Consider the following 23946-nt stretch of genomic DNA (forward strand, 5'->3'; position numbering starts at 1 on the left):
AGTTGAGAATGCAAATGCCCACCTCCCTTAGCGGGGCAAGGGCTGCCTCTGCGACCTTCGTGAAGATGCGAGGAGACAGGGACAGGCCGAAAGGGAGGACCTTGTACTGATATGCCTGACCCTCGAATGAAAACCGCAGGAAGGGTCTGTGTCGAGGAAGGATCGAGACGTGGAAGTACGCATCCTTCAGGTCTACCGCTGTGAACCAATCTTGATGCCGGACGCTCGCCAGAATGCGTTTTTGCGTCAGCATCTTGAACGGGAGTCTGTGTAAAGCCCAGTTCAGTACTCACAGGTCCAAGATTGGCCACAACCCACCGCCTTTTTTCGGTACGATGAAGTAGGGGCTGTAAAACCCCTTCTTCATCTCAGCTGGAGGGACAGGTTCTATCGCGCCCTTCCATAGGAGGGTAGTGATCTCTGCACAAGGTAGCAGCGTTTTCGTCCTTCACCAAGGTGAAGTGGACACCGCTGAACCTCGGCGGACGCCCGGCGAACTTAAACGCGTAGCCGAGTCAGACGGTCCGGACCAGCCATCGCGATGTACTGGAAAGCGCAAGCCACGTGTCCAAGTTCTGCACAAGGGGGACCAAAGGGACAATGTCATCGGATGTACCGGCAGGTGGGGCCTCGCGGCGGGGCGGAGCTCGAGGTGCCACACCATGTCGTGGCCATGCTGAGTCTAAGGACATCGAAGCACTTACCTGGCTCCTTGTGACCATCCCCGGAACAGCCTGGGATGGGAGAGGAAGAGGCCTGTCCTCGTGACCCATGGAAACTGTCACATCAGGGGCGGATTTGTGCCACAGCTGGGCGCTCAGGGGCAGGAGACCGCCGCTGGAGTGCCAAACCTGCCAAATAGAGTAGTGGACGGTGGTCGTGATGACGGCCGTGCACACTGGATACGTGACCCAGGGAACAAGGAAACCATTCTTGCTGAACTATTGAGTACTGCAGCCACTTGGGCATGCAGCGCAATTAAATGCAAAGGTAACAATAAGATGGAGAGGTCTGCTTACAAGCTCCAGAGCAGCGGGTTTCGTTGTCCCTGGGTCGCCCGTCTCAAGGATGCTTTGAAGCCTTTAATGGGTTCCGGGCGGCCCCGAGACGGGTGGCGTCTGCTTCCTGCGGTGGGCTCCACGCCGGGGCCAGGCCGAAGGGGCAGGCTGCGGCGGAGCCAGTGCAGTCACCGCAGGGGGACCCCTTGGTGACGAGTAGACGGGGCGCAGGATCTTGAGCCACGCCGGGGTAGGATATGCCGGATAGCCTCCATCTACTGCTCCACCGTTGAGAACTGCTGGGCAAAGTCCTTGATGGTGTCGCCGAATAGGCCAGCCTGGGAAAAAGTTGGCCAAAGTTGGTGCTCCTGGACCACTAATGTGGACATTGTCCGCCCGAGAGACCGCGCCATGACCTCCGTCACTCAGAGAGTGAGGACGCCGAGCTCAGTTCCTGCATCAATCCCAGGGTGGAACTCCCCTCGTGCAGTTCCTTTAGCGCCTTGGTGGACTTGCAGGAGAGCGATGGCATGCAGGGCGGAGGCGGCTTGTCCAGCGGCACCGTAGGCCTTGGCCGTCAGAGACGACATAAACCTACAGGCCTTGGATGGGGGCTTTGGGCACCCACGCCAGGTGGCGGTGCTCTGCGGGCATAGGTGCACCGCGAGCGCCTTTATCCACCGGGGATTGCCGAATAGCCCTTGGCCGCCCCACCATCGAGGGTAGTGAGGGTGGGGAAGCTAAAAAGATCGGGACTGGGCAGTAAAAAATGCCTCCCACGACCTTGTCAGCTCTTCATGCACTTCCGGGAAGAAAGGAACGGGGGTGGGGCGGGGCGTGGCTTTGAGCGGTGCCGCGAGCCCAGGAACCAATCATCGAGCTGCGAGCGTTCAGGGAAGAGCAGAGGGTTCCACTCTAGCCGATGCTTGCTGCCCGGGAAAGCATGTCGTCATCTCCGCATCAGCCTGTGACTGGGCAATCATCCCCGAAGGGAGGAGCCCAGCTGAGGCTTCCACGTCTGACTGGACGAGCCCGATCTCCGATGCTGCGCTCGAGAGCTCATCACTTTCACGGGCTCCGAATAAGAGGTCGAACTCTCCGTGAGATGAGCCGGCGGACTCATCCGGAAGCCCGATCGGGGCAGACGAGTGTGCTGGGGAATGGGAGGTCCGCGGGGGGATACCCGGCGGAGGCGGTCCCATTGGGGTCCCCAAATCGCCCCCAGTGCTAGCTGCGCTGGCCTCATACTCGTGGGTTAAAGGACCGAGGCGGGGATCCTCTGGGGTGACTTGCTTTCTTACGAAGGCGAGCCTCGACCGCATCGTTGCCATGGACATGTCCTCGCAATGAGAACATGACCATCCACGAATGCTGTCTCCACGTGAGCAGTGCCCAGACACGAAAGACAGTGATCGTGACCGTCAGAAGGCGAGAGATAATGAGCGCAACCAGGAATAACACACAATCGGAAAGGCATCTTTAAAAAGACGCGTCTTTTAAAAGACGTTCCGTGTGTGCCGCACTTTTAGAGAAATATACTCTTTTAGAGAAATATACTCTTATTTCTGCCGAAGTGCCCAGGGGCATTCTCTGCATTGCACCAGTGCAGAGGGGGGAGAAGCCGCTGAAATGCGCTGTCAGATCCAGCAGAGGTGAATGAACAGTCATGGGAATTCAGCTCAGTGAGCATGACCGTTCGGCTCCGAAGAGAAAATCTGAATGAGTGGTTGCATACCAGCTCCTTTTATACCCGTATGTCCGGGGGAGTGGCATGCAAATACCACTCGCTAATTTTCATTGGCCTTTTATCAAAGACCAGAGGTGTCTCGGGCTCCCAAGAGTGACCCCTAGTGTCACTACATCGACACAACTTCGAGTGAGTGACAGATAGGGAACTAATGTTCTTTGTTTTTGTATCATTGTGGAAGTTAAACATTGATCAATCCTTCTGTCACTTTATGGCAAATTCAACTTAAAGGTGCAATATGTAACATTTTTCATGTAATATTTGCATTTTCTTTGCCAATTTGTGAACAGCTTGTAACGCAACTTAAAACATTAGCCTTTCCCGTACTTCCTAGGTTGCCTGTTAAAGCCTGTAGACTGATTTTCATGCGAAGGGAGTGGGTCGGTTTTGCCGGGAAAACCCAAGGATGTGATGTTTATGTGTGCTCCCGAGAGCCTTGCCTCAGACAGTAGCTTCTCTTCCGCTATTCAACAGTGTCAACAGACAGTCTGCAACACTAGGTAATGTTATCTTAGAGATGGAATCCAGCAAACGTCCGGCTCCCAGCACAACAACAACTCCTACACAAACTCAGAGTAAAAAAAAACAAAGAAAAAAAAAACTTTTATCTACTGAATCCCGTCTGGCTAAGCGGGAACGTGATCGTGGTCGATTCCTGGAGGGACATTCGTTCAGTTTTGGGGATCAAAACCGACCATGAATTGACGTTCTTCTTATTGGACAGGTAAGCTTACATTGAATGCTAGACAATGTTCAAGATAATGCAAAAAGCTCCATTCATTAGTGTAACGTATCTTGGTTATACAGAAAATATATATATTCTTTTATTATAAAACAATAGTGCATCGATATGTCAAAATGACAGTTGTGATGGAATCACATCAATACTGAATTGTGTCAACATATTTATAATGTACAGTCTATTTTATAAACAGCTACTGTCATCATCCACCAAATTTAGCTAACAGCCATTGATAACGCTGGCTAGCTAGCTAACGCCGACATAGGCTATCGTATAAATGCAGTCAATGTATAATACAAAGAAAAGTGATTACTTCAAACAACAGTCTTGCATAGTCAGACGTAAATCCACACTTTGTTTTAGCCCTGTTCTAGCACTGGAGAGTCAAATATAATATACAGTCTCAAAGTTTGTAGTAAAACAATCATAACTGTGTAATTTTAATTATGCTACCTCATCTGTCAGCATGATGTCAGTGAATCACGTTCAGCCTCTTTGTACGTTACATCGTTGATTTGGATGCTCACTCAATCACGTCCCTATGGGCACGAGCAACAGGTAGCTGGCTGCAGTTCACTTAACGGCCACATGTGTCATTAATAACAAGGGTTTCTGAATCTTACTGTACCTTTAAGCCTTTTTAAAGATCTGATGAAATTTTAATAAGCACTGTTACATTTTATCTAATCATACATAGAAAAAGCCACCCAAAGCCCATATTTTGTTAAGGAATGTGATAAATAATATATTAATTGTAGAGCAAATGGCTCTATGAAATCTTCCTACTGGATGTCATTGTTGCTGTTTGCAATACGCTTGTAAAACAAGCACTGCACCAACAATTGTCTGCATAGCATGACAATATTGAAACAATCATTCCTGAATTCCCCAACTAATAAAAAACAGATTACAATGTGCAGGCGCATGGAGATCAGTGTTAAATCTTTATGGTCTCATACGCTCGGCCATGCTGATTTCCATAATGCATAATCTCGTCGCATGTCGGCCTGTGGCTTCTGTCGAGGGAGGACACTGGCTCATGCGTGTCCTTCCCCACCCCCTAATGAAGCAGAGCTCTGTCTGGGCCTCTTATGAGAAACAGCAGCTCTGGCCACCCTGGTTTCCCTCTTCTGTCTAGATTACCAAGATCACAATCTCTACATGCAGCCAATTACATACATGGAAATTGAATAGATGAAGAACTGACCAAAGCAGGAATTGACATCCTAGAGAAAATGGGATAGGGAAAAGATGGGGTCTGTTCTTCTTTCAGTGTCTTTTCTTCCCTTTGTCTCCTCCCATTTGTCTTGTACTTTGTTCTATGTTCCAAAACCTGCAGCCTTGCTGCCAACTGCCTACATAGGCAGCTACCTTCTAAGACAGCATCTTTAACATCATGAAATCTTTTAAGGGAGTGATTTGGAATGCTCTACATAGGCAGCAGTTCCACATGAAGCAATTCTACACAATACTCTAATCCAGTGGTCCTCAACTGGTTTTGCTTCGGGACCCAGATTTTACAGTGGACATCAGATGGTGACCCACCACAGTAAAAAACAACCTGTATTTAATGTATCCTGGGTCGCGTTGTCTTTTATCTTGCATAGTTTTGTTCACGGTTTTCAAGTATAAATGCATGTATCAAGTGACATTTTTTTTTTATTTATTTTTTTATGTCAACAACAAAAATAAGTTATCTTCCCCCTTTTAAAAGTTGATGAGCATATTGATGAGCCCATTATATTTATTATCCAGTTTATTTCCTAATATCAAACATCATTCTAACAGAACCTATAATACACAGGAGGAAAACTTTATTCATAATTTGTCCACAAGACTTGCAGGTCCAGACTTTAAAGCCATTTATGTATTTGCCCTTATATTTACAGTGTAATGATATATAAGCACAGGCATAAGACCATGATGGCCCCTCATTACTATGGCTATAGGTCAATGTAGCTAGTTTTTCTAATAATAATAATATTAAATTATATTGTTAATGAAAAATAGTACAGATTCTACCTAATAGATTATTTAATATGAAACTATAACATTTGTCAAAATATCACAGTTACTGTTACTACTGTAAAATTGTGAAACATTTTTGTATGGGTGATGTGTAATTTTGAAAACAACAACTTTATTTTGCACAGTGTTGGTCTGTTCCACCTCACTGCTGTTTATAATGTCGGGGCTGCCTGTTTGAGAGGTTTGACTTCCTCCGTAGCGATTTAAACTAGAAACATTTTCACTAGAATTCAAATGGCCGTTGATGCACGGTGGGCGTGCATGCGCGCCAGAGATACAGTGGATCAGACAGCAGATCATTGATGCAAGTTGTTCCATTGTTCCATCCGTGAAAATATCAAGTTGCAGATGAGAAGCCTTTTCCATGTATATAAAACGCTGAAATTTCACTTAAGTGGCTGGTGAAAAATTTTCAATGGGAGAATCTTGCATGTTCTTTCCCTGCTGTCCACAACCCAGTCCGAACAGACCTGCGCCCCACTTTTGGGTTGCGACCCACCAGTTGAGAAACACTGCTCTAATACGCATTAAATACATAGCATACACAGTATTCAATACGTAATTAAATATACATTTATTTATCACCCTGACCACCATCTCGAGTTACAGTGGATTCTAGGATTTCCTTCACCATGAGGGATACACACAATGCTGCATGGTATTTCAGAAGAAGGGCATAATTAAAGCAATAGTTCACTTTAAAAATGAAAAATGTACTCACCCTCATGCCATCTAAAATGTATATGACTTACTTTCTTGTGCTGAAAACAAACGGAAATTTTAAGAAGAATATCTCTGCTCTGTAGGTCCATACAATACAAGTGAATGGTGATCAAAACTCCAATATTTTTCACTGCACATCTTGCCATTGCAGTCTCTAGGCACGATCTTGATTTCAAGTTTGATTACACTTCCTAGTGCTTGATGCATGCGCAGAGCACTAGACGGCACTACAGGAAGTGTACTCGAGCTTGAAATCATGATCACCTAGGAGACAATCTGTCAAGATGTACAGTGAAAAAGGAGTTACATTTTGGTCTGTTCTCACACAAAATCAACTGGATTGCTTCAGAAAACAACGATCAAACCACTTGAGTCTAATGGATTATGTTTATGCTGAATTTATCTCCTTTTATAGAGCTTCAAAGGCCTGATCACCATTCACTTACATTGTGTGGACCTACAGAGCTGATATGTGCTTTGTGTTCAGCAGAAAAAAAGAAAGTCATACACATCTGGGATGGCATGAATGTGAGTAAATAATGAGAATTTTCATTTTTCAGTGAACTATCCCTCTATTAATTGGATTTTTCATTGACAAGACATCGTTTTTATTTTTGGGTGAACTAACCTTTAAGTTGCCTAATTATGATGCCTTAAAACGCTGCCTCCATAGGCAGATTGCTAGATTTTAGAACAGAGCAAATGTGCATTTGATTTACCTGGATCTCCTCTTGGTCTTTCAGTGTCTCTTAGTTTTTGTACTCTTTCACTTCTCTTCATGTTCATACCTTACTCTTTCTTTCTTACTGATGGAAAAAATTGTCTGTCTAATTAGGACGGCTGTGTGTTGAAGTGTGAGTCTTGTGCTTTTATCCTTTTGTATTCTCTCTCTTTTACACTCAGACTTTCTTGCTCCATTCCTGTGCTCTTGTTCAGGGCCGCTTATTTATTTACATTAGCCTGGCCGAAAAGCTTTGTATGAAGTTTCAAAACCAGAAGCGCCTCAATGGCTTCTTTAAGCTGACATTAAAAAAATAAATAAAAATAATAATTATATAAACTTTTTAGTGCCAAATATAAAGTCCATCCAACAGTTGCATAACTGTCATTCAGGTCTTTTCCCAATTTTTAGATTGGAGGGTTATTTTCTAATAAAGATGCACATAACAGACAAAGTTAAAAATAAGTTAAAAACACTTATTTTGGCACAGTAAATAATTGGTAAGAAGGTGGTTCTTCACTGATGTCTGGGACAAATCAGGATGGATTAACATTTACACTACAAATGCAATGTTGTCACATGCGTTTTTGACAACCTCCAAATGTGGTTTGAATGATCCAATACAGTGCCGGTCATAGCCTTTTGGGGGCCCTAAGCAAAAATTAGTGTGGGGGCCTCCATCAGTATTTTCGTAACACTACTTATAATATGATGTCCAATATAACATAATGCATACACGTGTTACAGTAACCCAGACTCGAAGATGGTGGTGAACCCAAAAGCAGGTATTTATTTGAACAAACACAGACAGCAAATGGCAGGAGTGTGGTGAATGAGCAGATTGATTCAGGAACAGACAACAGTACTTGATGGAGGTTATTGTAATTGAAGGTAGAAGTATTAATTGGGTTGGAGGATAACACCAAGGGAAGGAGATGCAGGAGAGGAGTCTTGGAACAAACTTCAGAATAGTGCTGGAGAGGAATCGTCGAGGGAGCACGTTTGAATGGCATCTGAAGAGTCAGGTAAGTAGAAGGTAAGTGAGTCTGTATACTGCTTTGATACCAGATGAAGACTGAAGGGAGAGTGGAGTGTTATATAGAGGAGCTGATTGACACGGTGATTGGAGACAGGTGTGGGTGATCAGTATTCGGGGAAGCGGGAAGGTTGAATGTTTGTGGCGGGAAGGTCAGGTGGATCTGTGACATTACCCCCCCCCCCCCACACGGACCGCTCCTGAGGGACGAGCCTCCCGACGCCGTGGCCGACCCCATCCACAAGGAGCTGGACGGTCTGGGTGAGTGTCGGGTCCAGGATGTCGTCTCGGAGTACCCATGATCTTTCTTCAGGACCATAGCCCTCCCAGTCTACGAGGTACTCGAGGTGACCCCTACGGCGTTGGGAGTCCAGGATGTCATTAACTGCATAGACGGGTCTGTCTTCCAGGATTAGTGGCTGGGGGGGTTGTCAGCTGGATCAGGTTCTGAGGGGTGAGGAGAGAGAGAGATGGATAGTGAGGTTTCAGGAGGGAGACGTGGAAAGTAGGGTGAATGCGGTATTTGGGGGGAAGTTGGAGTTGGTAGGTGACTTTATTGATTTGTTTAGTGATAGTGAAGGGGCCAATGTAACGGGGACTTAGCTTTTTGCATGGTAGGTGCAGCCGGATGTCCTTAGTGGAGAGCCAAACCTTCTGCCTGGGTTGGTAACTGGGGGTTCATGATCTCTGGGCATCAGCAAGGATTTTCTGGTGGTGCACAGCCCTCTGCAGGTGATGGTTGGCTAAGTCCCAGACCCTCTCACTCTCTCTAAACCAATGGTTGACCACTGGAACATTAGATGGCTCTCTGGACCAGGGGAAAAGAGGAGGTTGGTAGCCGAGTATGCACTGGAAGGGTGTTAAGTTGGTGGAGGGTTGACATAAGGAATTCTGTGCGTACTCGGCCCAGGCCAGAAAACGACTCCAACGGTTCTGGCGGCGATGAAAGAAGGTTCGAAGCAAACGGCTGATCTCCTGAATTTTCCTCGCAGTCTGCCCATTGCTCTGAGGATGATACCCAGAAGAGAGGCTGATGGTCACTCCCATGATGGAAAAGAAAGCTCTCCAGACTCTGGAAATGAACTGGGGACCTCTGTCTGAGACAATATCTTCTGGAATCCCATAGTTTTGGAACACATGGTTGAAGAGGGATTCAGCGGTTTCAAGGGCGGTGGGAAGACCCTTGAGGGGTATCAACTTGCAGGCTTTGGAGGAGCAGTCAATGACCACCAAAACAAAGGTGAATCCCTCAGAGGATGGCAGGTCTGTGATAAAGTCAACCCCAAGGTGTGACCAGGGTCGGCGTGGGATGGGTAGCGGAAGGAGCTTGCCAGCTGGTAGATGTCAAGGAGTTCAGGACATTCCGGGCATCCCTGGACAAACCTTCTGACATCTTTGTCCATGTGTGGCAACCAGAACCGGTCCTGGATAAGCAAGAGGGTCCTATTGGTCCTAGGGTGGCCAGTGCCCAAGGAGGAGTGGATGGAGTCAATGAGTGCTAAACGTTGAGAGGAGGGTACAATGGTTCTGTTGGCAGTACAGCCCGGCGGAGCAGGTTCACTGACAGTGGCATCAGAGATTCTATCATCCAGGGTCCATTGGATAGGGCTTACAATTATGCGAGGAGGAAGGATGGTGTCCAACTTCTCAGGGCTTTCCTCTGGAGCGTAAAGTCAGAAAAGGGCATCCGCTTTGATGTTCTTGTTCCCCGGATGATAGGAGATGGTGAAACTGAAGCGTGTGAAGAAGAGGGCCCAACGTGCTTGGCGAGGATTTTGATGACGAGCCTCCCAAAGTTACTTGAGGTTCTTGTGGTCTGTTAGTAACTGGAAGGGATGTTGGGCCCCCTCTAGCCAATGCCACCACTCATCCAGGGCCAACTAAACAGCCAGGAGCACCTGGTTTCTGATGGAGAGAGTTTTCAAGAGAAGAAGGCACATGGATGGAGCTTAGATGGTTTCCCCTGCTGCTAAGAAAGCACGGCTTCTACACCATTAGTGGAGGTATCTACTTCAACCACAAAAGGCTTACTAGGATTGGGGTGGATGAGAAGTGGAGCTGTGGTGAAGGTCTCCTTCAGATGTTGGAATGCGTAGGAAGCCTCAGAGTTCCAGGTCAGAGATTTAGGCTTGAATTGGAGAAAAGATGTTAAGGGGGTTTTGAGGAGCTGTAATTCCTGATAAAGCGACGACAGAAGTTGGTGAAACCCAAGAAGCGCTGGAGTTCCTTGATGATAGTAGGAGTGGGCCAGGATTGCACAGCCTCTACCTTCCCCTCGTCCATATGGATACCCTCAGGGCTGATGTTGTAACCTAGGAACTGGAGGGATGACTGATGAAAGGAACATTTCTCAGCCTTGAGGTACAGATGGTATTCTCTCAGCTTTTCCAACACTAGCGTGACGTGTTGACGATGGTCAGTCTCATTCCGGGAGTACACCAGAATGTCGTTGATGTAAATGAGGACGAATTGATGGAGGTTCTCGTGCAACACCTCATTCATGAAGCCCTGGAACACGGAGGGGGTGTTGACCAGGCCATACGGCATCAACCGGTACTCGTAGTGGCCGGTTGGAGTTACAAAGGCGGTCTTCCATTCATCTCCCCTCCGGATTCGAATGAGGTTATACGTGCTGCGCAGGTCCAGCTTGGTGAAGATGGTAGCTTCTCTCAACAGTTCCAAGGCAGCCGGGATGAGGGGAAGTGGATATCGGAACTTTACCGTTGTCTTGTTGAGGGAGTGGTAATCAATACAGGGTTGGACACCTCCGTCCTTCTTCGCCACGAAGAAAAAGCTTGAAGCAGCAGGGGATGTGGAAGGTCGGATGTAGCCTTGGTTGAGTGCCTCCTCGATGTACTCCTCCATGGCCTTCTGTTCAGGGATGGAGGGAGGATATATTTTGCCACAGGGCACTGGCTCACCGGGAAGAAGGTCTATCGCACAGTCCCAAGGTTGGTGAGGAGGAAGTTGTGAGGCGTGGAGTGGACAGAAGATGTCCTGTTAGTGGGAGTAACAGGATGGGATTTCCACAGAGGTGGAGCAGATAGGACTCTCGATGGAGGTGGAGTTGAGACAGAGAGGAGATTTCTTAGTGATAGTCGAGTGCCTTGGAATGGGAAGATTGTGGAAACAGGTAGTAAAGCATTGGGAGCCCCACTTCAAGACGTCGCCGGAAGACCAGGAAATGATGGGGGACTGCAGTTTGAGCCATGGGCATCCCAACATGATGTCAGTGGTGGAGTTCTCCAAAACCAGGGGGGTGATGGTTCCGTGGTGCAGACACCCGACTTGGAGCGTCATGGGACCCACACAATGACGAATCACACCTCTTCCAATAATGGAGTGGATCTTTAGGTTGGGCTGACATGGCCACGGATGGAGCTGGAGTTGGTGACAGAGCGAATCTGAGATGAAGTTGCCGGCTGACCCAGAGTCGAGGAGTGCAAGGGCCGTAAGGGTAAAGTTGGGAGCAGTAAGCATCACACTGGTAGACAAGGGAGAGGAACAAACTTTAGAGTAAGTAACATGACTCACCAGTGGGTGCAGAGGATGAATGGGACACGACTGAGATGACGTGTCCCCTACCACCACGGTACAGGCACAACCACTGGGTCAACCGACGCTGGTACTCTGCCGATGATAGCCAGGAAGTATCAATTTGCATAGGCTCCCCACCTGGTTCTGAAGATTGGATTGAGGGTGATCGTGCAGGAACAGGCAGAGACTGCAAGGCAGGCACTTCACTGAGGCAGGGCTTCATTCGGTTGGCGAGCCCCATGGTGTCATCAAATGAAGAGAGATGCAGCCGCAGCATTGGGTCGAGCCCCTGACAGTAAGTGGTGAGTAGAGCAGTCTCATTCCATCCACTGGAGGCTGCTGGGTGCGGAACTTGAGAGCGTAATCTTGGACGGAGACTTTACCTTGATGAAGCTTACACAGTTGTTCACCAGTGGAAGTATCACCCGCAGGGTGTCCAAAAAACTCTCTGAAGTGTTGAGTGGAGCTCTCCAAAGTTTGAGTAACAGGACTGTTTTGCTCCCAAAGTGGTTGGGCCCACTGCAGTGCTCATCCAGTGAGCAAGTTGATGATATACACCACCTTAGACCTCTCTGTGGGGAATAGATGCGGCTGCATCTCTAGGGCGAGCGAACATTGAAGCAAAAAGCCACCGCAGTTCTCCGCCGATCTGGAGTATGGCGCTGGATTGACCACGGGACTGGTAGAAGTGCTGTTCAAGATCAGCAGGGCAGTGGGTGGTAGTTAGTGCTCGACGGAGTGTGTCAACCAGCTCCTGGATGGGATCCGGACCTGCTGGGTTCATGATTCTTGTTGTTCTGGTATCCTGTTACAGTAACCCAGACTCAAAGATGATGGTGAACCCAAAAGCAGGTATTTATTTGAACAAACACAATCACAGACAGCAAATTGCAGGTGAGTGGTGAATGAGCAGATTGATTCAGGAACAGACAACAGTACTTAATGGAGGTTATTGTATTTGCAGGTAGAAGTATTACTTGGGTTGGATGATAACACCAAGGGAAGGAGACGCAGGAGAGGAGACTTGGAACAAATTTCGAAATAGCGCTGGAGAGGAATCGTCGAGGGAGCACACTGGAATGGCGTCTGAAGAGTCAGGTAAGTAGAAGGTAAGTGAGTCTGTATACTGCTTTGATACCAGATGAAGACTGAAAGGAGAGTGGAGTGTTATATAGAGGAGCTGATTGACACAGTGATTGGAGACAGGTGCGGGTGATCAGTATTTGGGGGAGCGGGAAGGTTGAGTGTTTGTGGCGGGAAGGTCAGGTGGATCTGTGACATCATGTGATCAGATCACTCGAGACACATCTTAATACCAGGTGGAAACGGGGTCTTAATGACCAGTGATGGCTCTGACCAAATACATCTTCTCTCTCTAATCCTCTATAATATATTCTATTATTGAAATATTCTAGCCATTCACCCATACTTTATTTTCTCTTGTCCAACCAGATCAATTTAGAGCAGCTCTTCACATTCCACAATGTCCCCTTTATGATGCAAATGGTGAGATTGATATCCTATTTTAGTTATATCTGAGAGTGCCAAATTTCTGATTAGCTGCAGAGTTTGAAATTGATCTGGGTCAATTTTGAGAAGAGTTTAAAGATGCCAAAGCACCTTTCTCTCCAAGCTCATGATTTTAAAGGTGCAGCTGTATGGCAGCAATAAAGAACGAATGCTCCTTTTGCAGCACAAGTACAATTTCTTTGTTCTTCTTTATCTCTCACTCTTCCTCTTCTGGTTGTCTTTAGTCTTTTCTTAATGCTTGTCTATGTGTTTATTTCAACCTATGCTTGATGTCTCATTCATTTTGTTCTAACAGAGTATACTTGTGCTGGACATTGCTCAGACATATCTAGAGTGTCAATTTATGTAGGAATTCCAGTATTCTGACTGCTGCAGGACATGATATTAATCCTTATTTTCTCAATACTTTCTTTTACTTTTGATTTCTCTCTTTGTTTTGCTCTATCTCTTGCTTCTTTCTTTCTGACTCTCGCTCCCCCCAGCTGTTTACACAAAGCAGATGGCTGCAGTGGCCCGAGCACTGATGTATGGACAGTCTTATGAAATTATTACAGCTCCTAGCACACCACAGCACTGAGCTGAAAGTGAATTCAGTGTCTGAAATTTACCTCACAGATATTTCTTAGACAAATATACATATTTAATGAATGTTGATATTGGGCTTGGTACATATGGATATTTATTTTGTACTGTCTGTTTGTTTGTTTATTTGTTGTTGTGTATGCTGTCATGATGACAGTATTTTGAAATGTAAATCAAATACTGTGGCATTTTTATCTTCTTTTGTGTAGCCAAATATTTTGTTAAATGCTGCTGTTTATCTCTCTGTTTAAAATTCAGTTAGATAAATTAGAGCATTTTGTAGTTTATAAGTTGTATTTGGGCAAATGAAGTGACGCTCATTGTGATGTCTGGATCTATAAAATGGTTAAAAATACATTAAAAATGCAATTCACAAAATACAATTAATTAATAAAAAGATTTAGCATGACAACATTTTTATTTTTATTTATTTATTTATAAAAGTCAAAAATGTCTAAGTGGTGTAACAGTCCAGAGACAGTAAAAATAAATAAATAAATAAATAAATAAAATAAAAATGATTGTCTCGTTGAAAGCTTAAAGTCTTAATAAATAAATAAAATAAAATAAAATCAAAAAAGACCGGGAAAAGTAGTTCCAGGTCTTGACCGCATAACAGTTCCATATCACAATTATTTCAGTTATTTCAAAGAGCCCTACAAGTCAAGTCATTTTTATTTGTATAGCGCCTTTCACAACACACATCATTTCAAAGCAGCTTTACAGAAGATCAGGCATTAACAGAAGATAAAACTGGAATATCTATAATGTCTTAGATTCATCATTGTGTAGTTTGATAAAATACGATTGTGTATTGTTTAAAAATAAGTAATTAAATAATTGTATATATAACCCCAGTGAGCAAGCCGAAGGTGACTGTGGCAAGGAACACAAAACTCCATAAGATGTTGGTTAATGGAGAAAAATAACCTTGGGAGAAAACAAACTCACTGTGGGGGCCAGTTCCCCTCTGGCTAACATCATGAATATAATGCCAATATTACTTATGTATAGTGCAAGTCATGTTTTAAAATTATTAAACTAAGTAAGTGTTAAGGGTCAGTGTTTAAAACAAAGATTTTGTAAGAACTGTAAGATTAATGACTAATGTCTTTGAAGTTCATCCTGGATTAACTGCAGAAGTTCACACAGATGCAATTGTTCTTGTTAGCTGGCTGATGAAGGGTTTTGTTGGCAATTAAATGATAGTCTATGTATTCCATTTCAAGAGTGTAGTCCATCATTAGACCAAGGTGATGTAGGCACAGATCAGTTAGGTGCATCACCATTCAACCTGGCCGGTAATTTCTGTGAGGTCTATCCAAAATCCAAGGTTCAGGCAATGACATATGAAGTATCCCATGTCTTATGGTTGGAGTTGGCATCAGTCCATCCTCTGAAGTCCATTGTAATAGACCGAAGTGATGTTTGGCTGGCACGGCTGCTATTAGTCATCATCACGCAGCGACACTTAGCAGTGGAGTCCAACATCAAGCAGGAACGGAGCTGGATCTGGTCGGTGCTGGTGACCTCAGGATAGGAGTCCCGAGGTTGAGACAGGGAAACAAATAAAATAATATTAGCATAGATGCCACAGGGAAACAAATAAAATAATATTAGCATAGACGCCACTCAATTTATTGCAGAGTTATAGATCATGATCATTGTTTCTGGTTCCGGCAGACCGAACTAAAGCAGCCTAATTGTGAGTTGAAGGATAAATTAGGTGTATGCCTGGCTAAATAGATGAGTCTTTAGTCTAGACTTAAACTGAGTGAGTGTGTCTGCATCTCGAACAGTGTTAGGGAGACTATTCCATAGTTTAGGAGCCAAATATGAAAAGGATCTACCTCTTTTTGTGGATTTTGATATTCTAGGAACTATAAACAGGCCAGAATTTTGCGATCATATGAATGTGATGGAATATAGCGTCACTTAAGTACTGCGGAGCTAGACCATTCAAAGCTTTGTACGTAGTTAACAGAATTTTAAAATTAATATTAAATTTAACAGGTAGCCAATGTAACGATGATAAAATGGGGCTAATATGATCATATTTCTTGGTTCTAGTCAGCACTTTGGCTGCTGCATTTTGAACCAATTGAAGTTTATTTATTGATCTTGCTGGACATCTCCCAGTAATGCATTACAATAATCTAATCTTGCAGTCATACGCATGAATTAGTTTTTCGGCATCAGCAACAGAGAGCATGTGTTGTGATTTAGCAATATTTCTTAGGTGGAAGAATGCTGTTCTACAAACATTTGTAATTTGATTTTCAAAGGACAGATTGGTATCAAATATAACACCTAAGTTCTTCACTGTTGATGATGATGTAACAGTACATTGTAACGATGTTGGCTGCGGCAATGATGAAGACGAAGACGATGATGAAGATGAGAACCCAAGTGCAGTTATTTACAAAAGCCTAACTATAAACGTGATTTAACAAAAACATGAACTTGACATAAACTAGACTTGACTATGGCTTGGCTTGACTTGACAACAAAACAACATTCACATCCAATACTTGACAACTACACAATGGAAAACATGAGGCTTAAATACATGACATGGGAGAACATAAACCAATGAACAAACAGAACTCATAACAAGCTAATTAAACAATAACCCAATGAAAACATGACACAAGAACATGGAGGGAAAACAGAAATCACATGACAAGGGAAACAGGAACACATGACATGAACCAGGAACTAGAATTTCAAAATAAAAGACATGAATCAACACAATACACATGACATACATCCATCGAGAGTCAAATTATATTTTAGCTGCTTATTTTTAGAGGTTTTTGGTCCAATAATTAGTACCTCTGTTTTGTCGGAATTGAGTAGATGGAAATTTCTGGCCATCCAATCTTTTATTTCATTGATACACTCTGCTAATTTGGAGAATTGTGAAATCTCATCAGGTTTTGAAGAAATATAAAGTTGGGTATCGTCGGCATAACAGTGGAAACTTATTCCACGATTCCTGATAATATCTCCCAGGGGAAGCATATACAAGAAGAAAAGCAAAGGCCCTAAAACTGATCCCTGTGGCACTCCATACTTTTGTTTGGTTTGACAATTCCTCATTTACCTAAACAAAGTGGTAGCGGTCTGCTAAATAGGACCTAAACCATGCTAATGCAACTCCACAAATGCCAACATAATTCTCCAGCCTATTCAAGAGAATATTGGGATCTATCGTGTCAAATGCAGCACTAAGATCTAAAAGCACTAGAAGTGAAATGCAGCCACAATCAAATGATAAGAGCAAGTCATTTGTAACTCTGATAAGTGCAGTCTCTGTACTGTGATGAGGCCTAAATCCTGACTGAAATTGTTCATATATACTATTTCTCTGTAGAAATGAACATATTTGGGAGGATACTACCTCTTCTAGTATTTTCGACATAAACGGGAGATTTGAAATCGGTCTATAATTAGCCAGTTCTCCAGGATCAAGTTGTGGCTTCTTAATAAGCGGTTTGAAAACTGCCATTTTAAAGTTTCTTGGGACATGTCCTAAGGATAGTGAGGAGTTAATAATATTAAGAAGAGGTTCTGAGATTACTGGGAATACTTCTTTTAAGAGCTTGGTTGGTACTGGATCAAACAAACATGTTGTGGCTTTTGATGTTTTGATAAGTTTTGTTAGCTCTTCATGACCTATGACAGCGAAGGATTGAAGTTGCACGTGAGGAAAATTTTGAGACACTGTTTTCTGAGGTAATGTGACAGATGATTGCATAATTCCAATTTTATTTCTGATTATTTCAATTTTATCAGTAAAGAAATGCATGAAGTCATTACTATTGTGCTGTGACGGAATATCTGGTTCAGTCGATGCTTTATTCCTAACCAATTTAGCCACAGTACTGAATAAACACCTAGGATTGTTGTGGTTATTTTCTATGAGTTAGCTAAAATATGCTGACCTGGCAGCTTTTAGTGCCTGTCTGTAGCTACAGACACTATCCTTCCATGCACTGCAAAATACCTCTAATTTTGTACTCTTCCACTTGCGCTCCATTTTCTGAGCAACTCTCTTGAGAGCATGAGTGTGATCATTGTACCATGGTGCAGGACTTTTTTCTTTAATTTTCTTTAATTGAAGGGGTGCGACACTATCAAGAGTGCTAGAGATGACTATTTTTATTTTTTGTTATTTCATCAAGTTCTTCTAGGCTTTGGGGTTTACTGAGTGTATGAGATAGATCTGGAAGATTATTAGTGAAGCTATCTTTGTTGGTCGAAAGAATAGTTCTACCTGAACGATAGCGTGGTGTAGATTAAGAAACATTAGCTGATCGCAGCATACAAGAGACAAGGTAATGATCTAAGATGTCATCGCTCTGTGGCAGAATTTCTATATTATCAACATCAACTCCATATGACAGAATTAAATCTAGCGTATGATTATGGTGATGAGTTGGTCCTGTTACATTTTGTCTAACTCCAAGAGAGTTGACAATATCGATAAATGCTAATCCCAATGTGTCATTTTCATTATCTATGTGAATGTGGAAGTCACCAACAATTAAAGCTCTATCTACAGTGACTTCAAGATCTGATAAAAAATGTGCAAATTCACCAAGGAAATCAGAATAAGGCCCAGGTGATCTATATACTGTAGCAAGAGTAAAAGATGACAGTTTTTTTTAATTATTATTTATATCTATATCTGACGATGTCACATTAAGCATTATTAGTTCAAAAGACTTCAATTTATATCCTGTCCTCTGAGTAACACCAAAAACTTCACTGTAAATTGTAGCAACACCTCCTCCTCTACCCTTCAGACGAGGCTCATGTTTATAACAATAACCTGGGGGAGAAGATTCATTTAAACTAATATATTCATCCGGTTTAAGCCAGGTTTCAGTCAAACAGAGCACATCCAAACAACGATCTATAATAATTTAATTTACAATTAGTGCTTTGGTAGAAAGAGATGTAATGTTTAGTAGCCTTTACACACACACACATATATATACTGTATATATTAGAGTTGTCAGGCTACACAGCCCCATACACATCAAGCTGCGATGCACTGTGTGTTCTGACACCTTTCTATCATGGCCAGCAATAAGTTATTCAGCAATTTGTGAAACAGTAGCTCTTCTGTGGGATCGGACCAGACAGGCTAGCCTTTGCTCCCCACGTGCATCAATGAGCCTTGGGCGCCCATGACCCTGTCGCCGGTTCACCGGTTGTCCTTCCTTGGACCACTTTTGGTAGGTACTAACCACTGCATGGTTAGTACCGAGCTGGAACACCCCACAAGACCTGCCGTTTTGGAGATGCTCTGACCAAGTCATCTAGCAATCATAATTTAGCCCTTGTCAAAGTCGCTCAGATCCTTATGCTTGCCCATTTCCTGCTTCCAAAACATGAAATTCAAGACCTGACTGTTCACTTGCTGCCTAGTATATCCCACCCCTTGACATGTCCCATTATAATAAGATAATAAATATTATTCACTTAACCTGTCAGTGGTTTTAATGATGTGGCTGATCAGTGTAAATATATACAGTATATATAAAAATGTATATTTTTTCTAAAGAAATATAAAAAAATCTTTAATTAATGAATAATTTGTGTACACTCACATGTATTCAAGTTGCAAAAATTTACAAAACCAACATGGGCACAAATATTAAGTTTCTTAAAACTTGATACATGTGTTTTTAAAAGATTTTTTATCACCTCGGACAACCTTATCTGTCAATTACTTTAATGTATCTCTCCAAATGAAATGCTGTTACCCTAATTGAGATCCTCATTATTATTTTATCAGATAAAGATTACTCTCATTATATAGTGGTAAAATTTTATAGTTGTGTCTTTAACAACACCTTGCTTCAATGTAGTTAGCCACATTTTGTTAGTAGCTTGTAGCTAACAGCTTTTTAAAAAGCTTGACTGTACTTAAACTTCTTTTAAATCAATGTAGCTGGGTAAGTTACAGTTTCAAAGTAGCTTCCCCAACAACATTGATAGCACTGTACCAGCAAGCCACGATTTGCAGTCGAATATGAACTGAACTAAACAATATTGTCCATAAGATTTCTATTGACTGCTTCTGTTATTTGCATATTTTGTTAATGCAGTCAGTGTTACACCTTATGATTATACTTTTTGCCTCCTGTTCTTCGATTCCTATTCCCCCCACTCCCCCCCCCCACCCCCCCTTCCATATTGTGTGGCCGCTCCCTGTCTTTGTGGGAACCACAGGGGATCTTGTTTATTTACTCTCTTCTTTGGGAATCAAAGCTGTCGCAATCACACGCTGCCAACTTTATGGCACTCCACCACCCAACCCCCCCCCCCCCCCATTGCTGTTTTGTGTCTTTTTTCCCACCCAGAAGCTTGCAACGGCTGTGGTCAACCACTTCCAGTACCAGGGGATTTGCGTGGTGAAGGGACAATGGCCGAGCAGGGCTCACCAGTCGCAGATGAAGCGAGCATGCGGAAGTCGTGCATATGGAGTTTTGTTGAGTGTAGTCGGTGACAGAGAATGAGCAGAAGTCCTGATGGTGTTGATTTGTACTGTGGCAGGGACCCTCATGCCTAATAAGACCCCAGTCTGTGCATAGTGTCTGACATCACCCTAATACAGCATATGGAATTGAGACGTGCATATGACTGCAGCTTTGTGAGCTCTGACCCCTTGCTACATAAATCTGTGCAGAGGCAGCGCTGGCTTTGAGGGAGGGTTGTAAATCAGTCTCAGTTGTGGCCTGTTGTTTCCATTTGTTTTAACATTCTCATCTGAAATCCTATCATGATGCTGTAATAATGTGAGTATATGGGTGTGCTGAATAGTGTGATAAAAAAGAAGGATTTTGAGTTTGTTTGAATTAGTCCTGGAGTAGATGAATCACTGTGTGTATTGTAGTGTGAGATATATTAGTGTGTGTTTGATGAGAGTGTTAACGGAGGGTTTAATGTGGTAAGATGAGGTTATAACTTATACAGTAGGTTTATAAGTTAGGTGTGTGTGTGTGTGTGCGCGTGTTTGGGTGGTTTACGAGGACATTTTTTTTAGGTTACAAACTGGTAATTACAAGGGTATTATGCTATAAACGCTTTGTTCAGGAGCGGGTTTGGTTATTTGCAATAATTAATAATTATCAAAGATAATTATTAAAATCAATAGAACATTGATTAGAATCAACATTAGCTTATTAATCCTTCAAATCAACAATCATCAAAGATAATTATTAATTATTAAAATCAATAGAACATTGATTAGAATCAACATTAACTTATTGATCCTTCAAATAAAAAAAATATCAAAGATAACTATCAATTATCAAAATCAATAGAATATTAATAAGGATTAATATTGCTGGGGCACCACCCTGGAATCAGGGACTAATATCCAGACAGTATAGCAGTCTCAATATAGGATTGTTCTCTTAGGAAGTTGACATCCAGAGAATATCGACATTCAAAAGGTAAACAATGTTGGGCCTCATGTATTCAGATAGAAGACAAAGGCAGGTCTAACACAGTCGTAAAACCTAACTCAGGCCCCCATATCAAGTCATAAATCTTACTGATAAAAACCACGGCAAAATCAAACAAAGGGAGTCCAAAACAGACTACAAATCCCATGAAGCCTTGCTCACTAAAGGATCAAACTCTCAAGTCCTATTGGATGAGGCACACAACAGAACGCACCTCAACCATGACATCATCAGGAGTAGAAATACCTCTGAAATGCTTCCGGGACTTGCTTCCAGCAACTTTGCTCGCCGTGCGTAGAAGCATCTCATCGCTGCTCTCAGGTGTAGCCTCGTGGCACAAGGAAGTAACGTCCGACTTGAAGCTGTGGCCATACAATCTCCATCTCACCGGATGAGTTGAGATTACTCTGTGTTCCACCGAACACTCTAACGGATCCGAAGGAGACCGCCGAGCAATCCGCATCTTCATCCGTTTGCCTGCAGAAGTGAAGAGATAAAAGATTTCTCTTCCATCTTCAATCAAGTCGATGTTGCTGATTTCTCTGCCAGCCTGCCGAGAATCAGCAGCCATACCACCCGCCGACAGAGTGAGGAAAGGGCCTCCCGTCATCACCCGAGCCTCGAGGAACCGAGTCGGAGTTAAAGGATGGATGAACACACATTTTGCATCCTTGTGCGATTCGAGTAAGAGGTTTACGTCTGGGCAGAGATAGAATATTATAGTGTGTTATTCTTGTGTATCAAGGTTATTGATTGCTTGTACAGTTTACGGACCACCGAGACCGCTCATTGCGGCTAACACTCAGGGTATTAATTATCACAAATGAGATTTGCTGTATTGTAATCCAAGCACATTGGATTGTTGTGCATTTCCGCCATCGCGGGTGAGACCGGCACACTGAGTTTATCCATTAAAGAATCAAAGACCGCGGGACGGTTTACGAGCCATCCACCGCATCTCTGAGTGATAAACTAACAGCTACTTTTTCTCCCACGATCCCGAAATCGGCTTTGGGGCCGTCACTTTATTCTTTCTCTCTCTCGTACTAACCACACACACCCACACGCGACCCACCACAAATATTCTCGCACACATTTTTCGTTAGTAGATAGCTTCGTGATAAAGCTCAGCTTTGTCCCTAAGCTACAATTGACTGGTTTCTCTCCGCCCACATTCGCGGCCATGTTCTCTGGCCGGAAGTCTCGCGTGACATGCTCTCCACAAGAGTCACGTCCGCCATTTTGTGCGTGTCCCTCCTTACACACACACACACACCCTCATGTGTTATAGGATTATTTTGGTTTCCATATCTAATCATATCACTGTTTAGTTTGTAGTTGTAAGTCGGAAGTTTATTGACTGCATTGTATTAATTATTAATTGATATTACTGCATAAATAAACTTTGTTATATTTCAAAGAGAAGTGTTTTGGTTTGTTTTGCATACACCTGTGTCACATGCTGATGGGATGTCAGTGCTCGGATTCAAGCCTTCATTCATTGTTTTTTTTTTTTTCGAAAATCGATATTCTTCGAATGTCGATTTTCCTAAGAAAACAATCTAATATTGAGACTGTTATACTATCTGGTTATTAGTCCCTGATTCCAGGGTGGTGCCCCATCAATATTAATCCTTATTAATATTCTATTGATTTTTGATAATTGATAATTATCTTTGATGATTGTTGAATTTGAATTATCAATAAGCTAGTGTTAATATTAATTAATGTTTCATCGATGTTAATGATTAGTGATTATCTTTGATAATTGTTGATCTAAAGGATTAAAAAAGCTAACATTGATTCTCATCAATGTTCTATTGATTTTAATAATTAATAATTATCTTTGATAATTATTAATTATTGCTAATAACCAAACCTGCTCCTAAACGTAGCGCACTACATTTACTGGAGCCCCATATGAGGTTTTAATGAGTTAGATTCAATTAATTAATTTAAATATTAATTAATAACTAAATAAATAATTATCAATTATTTCTGATAGTAACACTGATCTAAACAACCAGTAAAGCCCTACAACAATGAAGGCTTGAATTGGTGCACTGACATCCCCTGCCAGCCCTTGGCACAGGTGCATGCAGAACAATACCAAAACACTTCTCTTTAAAGTATAACAAAGTTCACTGATGCAGTAATATCAATTAATAATCAGTACAATGCAGCCGAAAAACGTCCGACTTCCAACTATAAACTAAACAGTAACATGATTAGATATGGTAACAGATAAGCCTATAATACATGAGAGGAGTGTAGGTGTGTATGTGTGTCTGTGAGTGGGTGTATGTGTGTGCGTGTAAGGAGAGAAGGAGGGCACAAAATGGCTGCCATGGCTCTCGTTGAGAGTGTGTCACGCTAAGTTTCCGGCCAGAGAATGTGGGCGGAGAGACTGGTTAATGGCGTCTGCCCATTTAACGCGTGTCTCCACAGGTAAATACATGCATAAGTACTGTTTCTATTTTTATAAATTTTTCCCCCTGATTTAAAAAAAAGAAAAAAAAAAAAAAAAAAAAATCCTTCTTGTGGTAGGGTTTGGCTTAGCCTATAGCAATTAGAATTTGCTTCATATTAATAGTAATAATAACAACAATTATAATACTTTGTGACAAGTGTGGTCAGTGTGGGACAGAGGAAGTGTGGTACAGGTAACTGTTTCTTAAACTCTTTATTAACAGAATGATAAATCAGCATTTATCTGCTTTTCAGCATGTCCAGTCTAAACACACAAACACGCCACCCTGCTGTGCATCTCTCTCTCCATGTCCTCTGGCTTGGACTCTTCTTTTATCGTTCTTCCCAG

Source organism: Myxocyprinus asiaticus, chromosome 21 (genome assembly GCF_019703515.2).
Source record: "Myxocyprinus asiaticus isolate MX2 ecotype Aquarium Trade chromosome 21, UBuf_Myxa_2, whole genome shotgun sequence".
Taxonomy (NCBI): domain Eukaryota; kingdom Metazoa; phylum Chordata; class Actinopteri; order Cypriniformes; family Catostomidae; genus Myxocyprinus; species Myxocyprinus asiaticus.